The sequence below is a fragment of the Zeus faber genome (assembly GCF_960531495.2).
Source record: "Zeus faber genome assembly, chromosome: 6".
Taxonomy (NCBI): domain Eukaryota; kingdom Metazoa; phylum Chordata; class Actinopteri; order Zeiformes; family Zeidae; genus Zeus; species Zeus faber.
This window is the reverse complement of record NC_137201.1, coordinates 14,872,982-14,880,608: the sequence shown is the minus strand read 5'-3', so window position 1 is coordinate 14,880,608 and position 7,627 is coordinate 14,872,982. Positions and strand designations below refer to the sequence as shown.

Genomic DNA, 7,627 nt, shown 5'->3' with positions numbered 1-7,627 from the left:
ACCTATGGTCATGAGCTCTGGGTAGTGACCGAAAGAACGAGATCACAAATACAAGCGGCCGAAATTAGTTTCCTCCGTAGGGTGGCTGGGCTCAGCCTTAGAGATAGGGTGAGGAGCTCAGACATCCGGAGGGAGCTCGGAGTATAGCAACTGCTCCTTTGCGTCGAAAGGAGCAGTTGAGGTGGTTCGGGCATCTGATCAGGATGCCTCCTTGGCGCCTCCCTTTGGAGGTTTTCCGGGCACGTCCAAATGGTAGGAGACCACGGGGTAGACCCAGAACACGCTGGAGGCATTTCATATCCCAGCTGGCCTGTGAACGCCTCGGGGTCCCCCAGGAGGAACTGGAAAACGTTGCCGGGGAGAAGGGAGGCTGGAGCTCCTTGCTCAGCCTGCTGCCACCATGACCCGGCCCATACAAGAAAATGTATTATTAGCAATATTGGCAGCTTGTTCTAATGCTTCTGCTGGGTGATGTCCTATCTGCCATAAACTAAATAAACACCTGAAAAACAATTGAATGAATAAAAATCTGAAGAAACAGAACGTGAGCTTAAAGCATCTTGAACATTTTAACATTTCATGTTTAAATGTTGTCTGTTAATAACAAGTCCACTTATCTGACTGTGACATACAGTAAGTTTAATACTGTGACTAATAAACTTATTGTAATTTGCTTTGGAAAAAAGTGTCTGCTAAATAACATAATGCAATGTCTATTACTGTACTGTCTATTATGATTTCAAAGGATTTCTCATGTAAAAAGTAAGTTGCTCTCCTGATTGAAACACCTTTGACTTTAGGTGTGACTTGTCCCCAGGGGATGCTGGCAGTCTTTGCACAAAGTATGTTACTGATATGAAAATGAAAACCAAACAGCTCGAAGGAATTGCAATGTGTGCTGTTGCAAATGAACAACATGAGAAACAGTATAAAAGAAGCATTTCTCTTGGAAATCTTCAGAAGGAACCGTTATTGATAACTGTCTACAGACCTACACCATAGTAACCTGAGTTGTAGTCCAGCGAGAGATCTGCAAAAGATGGAATTCCACTTCACCTTCATTACCGGTGAGTCCTCTCCTGCTTATGTTGTGGATTTTCTGGCATTAGAGTTTGGTGAAGTGACATAGATTCAGTCATATCATTTACACATACACATTAAATATTCTTCATCAAGAGCGATGTGAGCAGTTCCTAGATTCATTTGGAAAACAAATAGTATTTGTGGCAGAAAGTGCTCATTTAAAGAGATCTACTGAACTAAACACACTAAACTCTCAAATCTAAGACTCGTCACTACATTCAAATGTGTTATTTTATGCCTTTGATAAAGTGCAATCAAAACCTCAGAGGAAGCAGGTTAATCTGATGAAGGCTGGAACATAACACATGAAGCATTTGATGACTGATGTAAGACATTGGACATTGTTTGACTTTTTGTCTGTCTTCTAGTTTTGGCTGTTGGATTAGTCCTGCCTTCAGTACTTGGTAAGCAGTTACACAACACCTACTTGTGTCATCACTGAAAGAGAATTACTCTTTCTTCACTGTATATTTATCACAGAACATGACCCCAGTTCTTCTTGGTTGAATTGTAATGGTTTAACATATTCTTCTAGAAGCTCTGCCTGGGCCAGGAAACGGACTAAACTTTGACGGAGGGTTTCCAGGATTTGGTGAGCAGTTACACAACACCTTCTTCATTGTATATTTATCACAGAACAAGAACATGACTCTAGTTCTTCTTAGTAGAAGTGTGTGGGCGTCTACCTACGTGTACAGGTTTATGAGGGAGACGGAGTCGTTCTGGCCTTTCTTGCCGACACGGCAAGGGTTTTATTGGTCATGATAACACAAAGGCTCGCTGACAAAACCAGGACATAAAATAAAAGGAAAAGTCAATGTGTTTCACCCAGTTACACTCTGGTCCGCAGGCGTTTCCGCATCCTGCACCGCGTGATCCCCGCTGAAAGACAGAACATGTTTGAAAAATATCCAAGACAGGTCTGACCAATCAGCGCCAAAGAGGCTGATCGGCCAGCCCTGTCACTTGCAGACGTGGCTTAACCACGCCCCATTGGTTGCCACAAATTGTAATTGTTTAATATATTCTTCTAGGAGCTCAGTTTGGGCCAGGTGGAAAAGGACTCAGCATGATGCCAAATACTGGGTCAGAAAAGCCTCTCTTCCACATTCATTCTTAACCCACTCTCTTTTATCTATTTTAGTCGGTTTCACTTCATGTCTGTGATAATAACTGACGTCATTTTTAATCCTCCACTCTGTGTATTCAATGAATTTTATTGAGAAACCAATTTCAGCAATTGGACAAAATTGCTCATTTGTACATGTTTATTATAGATCAAACTAGATTGTCAAATAAATACTGAAACACTCAATTAAGAACCATTAAGCAGTGCTAACCAAAAACTGTATTAATAATAAAACAGTACACTTACGCTTGTAGAGGAGGACTACCAGTAAAGCAGCAGGAAGAACACTCTGCTCCACCAAAAGAGCGGATGAAATATAACAAAGTCATGTTTTAATGCAATTCTCTTATTTCTTCACAGTTTTCCTTCTGAAGAGGAAACTGAAGCTGCTAAAGCTCAAATGGCAGAATTTCAAGCTCAAATAGAAGCAGCTCAGGCTCAAGCAAAAGCAGCTTATGAGACAATGGCTCCCATAATTGAAAAAGCAAAGGGGGAAATGACTGCAATAAATGATGATTTAAACGCCAAAATGACCGCAGCCATTGAGGAAGCTGTTAAAGCTGCCAAAGCAGTAGCGGAGAAAACAAAAGCAGAATTAGAAGCTGTTGCTGCAGCTCAGGCAGTAACTGCAATCCCTTAAGTCTGGATCTGAAATCTATAATCAAACAAAAAGGTAAATAACACACATGCACACACAGATCATTTAACGGACCAAGATGAATTATAATTTGGTCTTTGCATTTGTTTCATTTGTGTGTTTGTGCGTGCGTCTCTTCCAGGGTCCTGTTGTCGTTTGAGGACAGTTTCAAAGTTTTCTCCAATTATCCTTCATCCATCTTTTAATGCCCAGAAATGTAAAGCTTTGGTTTCAACTGTAATGTTTTTCACATTATCTTCTAGGTTTGGTCGTCTGATTAATCTTCATGCTAATCCTGTGTTTTCAAAACACTCAGGAATAGAGATTGAAGTCAATGTCATTCCAGCATGAAATATGATTTGAACATGTATCAAATAAATCTTATTTGCATTCATTGCGATTCTATTCATTCTTTTCAATTTTGGCCCCACTCACGATGTCTTATTGATTCACATTGTTCTTTATTTTAATATGGTGTAACTGTTTTATACCTTGAAACAATTGAAATCACCAGTGAAATAATTTTCTGAAGTAAAATTCTCAAGGTGTCGTTCATCCCAGTCACAACTATTCTCTGGCGCCCCAATGGTAGAACAAGCTCCCCACGTGTGTCAGAACGGCTGAATCAGAATTAGCTGAAGACCCATCTCTTTCGACCACACCTGGACCCTACTTGCACTGACCTGTCTACCCCATGAGCATCTATTTAACCTTTAATGTCCAACATACATTCAGTTTCCAGAGACATTTAAGCTCTGACTGTGACACGCAGTTGGTTTGATACTGTGACAAATGCTCTTATTATAAGTCGCTTTGGACAAAAGCGTCTGATCAATGACATACAGTAATGTAATAACATGTAATTATTTGAGATCATGTTATTATGAGCCCCTCTGTTTTGCGCCTCACTCCACCCACTGCGCAATTTAGAAAAATGCTGAGAAGTGGGACAGAAACAGGTGTGTCTCCATGATGGAAATAGGCGTGGTTTACAGGCCCCTTTCAGCCAAATTGATCGCTTGGCAGTGCCATCATGTAATGTTGTTACGAGTAAAGACTACAGTTCCCATAATGCATGGCAACAGAAGCTAAGCAAGGAACCTGACGGTTAGGCAGCAGTGATGCAATGCTTGGCTCCCTCGGAGCGAGGTACAACTTCCTGCGAATGATGAATGAGATTCGGAAGAGTCCGTTGGGCTCTGAGTTGTGAATGGAATTCTCACAAGAATTGTTTGGTTCTGTCTCAATGATTTATTTTGGTGGAATGCAAAGTGTGAATCAGTCACATTTAATATGACATTTTTTTCCACATTAATCACTGTAAGGATTCTATGTTTTTCAGGTTTGTGACTTGATCTCGCTCACCCACTCACTGAACAGAAACGTATGTCTCATACACAATTGATGTGCGTTGGTCCCTTAGCTCTGCCAGAGCAATGTCAAGGGTCGACATGTAGACTTATTTTCCCGTCCCTCTTTCGTTTTGTGAAACATCTAATTATTCGTTCTCTCTGAATGAGGTTTTGTTTTGTATAATGATCAGCCGCCACATTTGAGAATCCTTCTCATGTGGTTTGTTTCATCGTTATTATTCATTTTATACCCAGTACCTGAGTACACACATTTATTCATTTGTCTACTTGATTTATGACCCGACCTGGGATAACAACTGTAATTCATAGGTCAGGTAACTTTGTTTGCTCCGATGTCTTTTCTCATCCAAGTGGGAGATTATGTGTTGTGTATTTGTAGCTGGGTAACTTTAAGGCACCCCTGTGATCCTGCTCCATGTTCATGGACCTAATTGGGGCAGTGATTGCTTTTTTAAAGTCAGTGTTGTCGTCTATAGTTGACTTATCCACATATCATCTTATTATTAGACTGCTCGTCCACCAGAAACGGGGTGCCTTAAACTTTGCCCAAATCATGTAATCCTGCCAGAGTTTTCAGTTTCAGATCGGTAGCACTGGGTTAATCCATCGGGAAAGGCATACTTTTTCATATCTTTTTTTAAAAAATTTCATTAATAAACAGATTTATTTTTGTAAAGACGTCAATATGACTCCAGGGAATTCAGCGCCCATGCCACAAATCCAAACTGTCTGTGTGTGTGTGTTTGTCTCCACTGTCACGGTCTTCTCCTCCCACCTGGCGGACATAAAGGGCAATTTACTTTAAGTCCGCAATGTGTTTGTTTATATCTCTTGTGTATTTCTTTTAAATTAGCCATAACTATGGGATGAGCAGTGAGCTCCAAACCCCTCTCCGGCCCTTCCTGGCTTCTGGCCATGTTTTACATTTGAATATCTACAAACATCTGGAGGTGAACATTGATCATTTCGATTAACAAAAGATTTGTATTCTTTATGAACAAACGTCTCGTAACATTATAACCTTGAGGCTTAATGTACTACTAAGCAATATCCCCAATAAGAACAACTTATATTTAACAGATATAATATCTAAATATTTAACACTTTTTACCACAGGATATAAAGTCCATGGTGATTTTTTTTTTGTTTTACGTTCATTTTTCCAGAATTCAAATTTTTCAGTTTTAGGGCCATACATTTACAATTTAAAGATTTTGCCTTCAAGTCCTCAACATGTGAATAGTGACAATAAACATTTTAGAGAGAATGTTTCCAAAAAGTTCTGTAACACTTTATTAATCCCAGGTGTTACAGGAAGGAGAATTTGATTTTGAGAACAGTAAAGTCAAAAAATAAAAATAATAAAAAGAAACAGATCTATTTGTTTCCGAGAATAAACTCAAAATTGTAATAAAATGTCCTAAATGTGACAGGATGCAATGACAATAATTATCAGTCCTATTTCTAAACACATCTAAAGGTTTTTGTGAAAGGACACAATTGACATAACTAATTATTCCAAAATATAGGCGCTGGCAGTTGATGTGAGCGCAAGAGTAAGTTCTTTTCTGATCCCAATAAAAAATTGTTTGATTATATTTGGTTTCGATAATGAAAATGTTTGAAAACTGTTTGAAATTGGCCACAGGAGGAAAAAGAGGCCTGTAGATGCAGAGTGGGAGTAAGACAACAGAGTTCATTTTGAAGGTCAATAACAAACTTGAATAAAAAAGGTGTTATTCTAGTTTGAAAACCGGTTCTGTGCAAATCTATGTCATTATTTATCCTAATATAACATTTGGCTGAGTCATATGTTCACACTGTTTTTACATTGTAACTAAGTACAACTATAGCCGTAAGACTTGTTCCATTGTTGAGCAGGTGAATAATTAAAATGGTCTGGATAGATGAGTTAAAAACATATTGGATCAGTAGCGTAATATAAATTAAGTAAAGAGGGACCTTCATTATATTTGGCGCGATCATCCATTCCGAGGTAGTTCTGAGGTTTTAAACATAAAAAAATTGAAATACAAGTAGGCAACCACATGCACCAAACTTTTTCCTACTTACTTGTAAGGGGGCGAAATCTGGCCTGGAGCTCCAAAAGAGGCAGGACCACAACTGACTAAAGTTATTTGTGAAAGAACACAATTGACATAACTAATTATTCTTAATATATAGGCGCTGGCAGTTTATGTGGGGGCAAAATGAAGTTATTTTCTGATCCCCATGAAAATTAGTTTGATTATCTTTGGTTCGATAATGAAAATGTTTGAAAACAGGAGGAAGAGGCATGTAGATGCAGAGTTGGAATAAGACAAAAAAGGTTAAATTTGAAGGTCAATAACAGACTTTGAATAAAAAAAAAGTTTTATTCTAGTTTGAATACCAATTTGTTCTAGCTTCCAATTAGAATACGAATACGATTGTGTTGAAGTTCTGTGTGTCATTATTTGTCTTAAACTAACATTTGGCTTAATGTAATGCACACATTGTTTTTGCATTGTAACAAAGTACAGTTGTAGCCATAAGACTTGTTCCATTGTTGAGCAGGTTAATAATTTAAATGTGAAAATAATAATTAATTTCAATCGTGGTTTTCCATTGGATTTTGAATATGCAGTTGGACCGATGAGAAGAAAATATATAGGACCACTAGTGTAATAGAAATAAAGTAGAGAAGGATCTTCCTTATGTTTGGCACTATTATCCATTCCAAGGTAGTTCTGAGGTATAAAACATAAAAAATATCGAAATGCAAACAGGTAACCAAATGCAACAAATTTTAGCCATTTTACAAGTCGGGGCGTTTTTTGAAATCTTGCCTAGAGCCCCTTTAATGTATAATCCATCCATTACCTACAACTCTCACTGCCAATTCATTTTCTCTCAGTCCATTGCCTACCAGTCAAGCATGACATGCAAATGATTTGCTGGTTACGAACAAATTGATTTGGAAGTCATTCCAGCAAAACAGTTGTTTGTTCCTTTAATTTGTGATTTGGTAACTGCAGCCGGGCACAAAGACATTTACTGTCTCGACTCTCCATCCACAACCAAAAAGAGCAGAGAGCTGCGAGTCACACATCAGCATCAGCAACATTCACAACAATTGATTTGAATTTTGATTTTGTGAGGGAGTAAGCGACTGGCAAACTAAAAATATTTTCTGAAGACTACATTCATTTGGAAGAAGGGCCAAGACAAGTCATGTTGAAAGTGACTGATTTAAACTTTGCATTTCTCAGCCTAAATAAATAATTTGGATGGAACTAAATGATTCTTGTAAAGAGTCCATTCACTCAACAGAGCCGCCTATTTTGGCTCTCGTTCATGGTTCAACAGATATCGTACCTCACTCACCTTGTCTTACACCAACTAATTCAAATGAACAAAGAGTCG

General features: G+C 38.5%; 1 long non-coding RNA gene across 2 annotated transcripts; it reads left to right on the top strand.

The window, feature by feature from the left end:
* Positions 1-968: 968 nt before the first annotated feature.
* LOC307231836 lies at positions 969-3,075 on the top strand. Of its 2 annotated transcripts, none has more exons than XR_013844220.1 (6): positions 969-1,067; positions 1,452-1,487; positions 1,622-1,675; positions 2,118-2,169; positions 2,573-2,885; positions 2,992-3,075. It is a non-coding gene; the product is annotated as an uncharacterized lncRNA (long non-coding RNA). The 2 variants fall into 2 exon arrangements; XR_013844221.1 differs by having other exon boundaries at positions 1,619-1,675.
* The last annotated feature ends 4,552 nt before the right edge of the window (positions 3,076-7,627 follow it).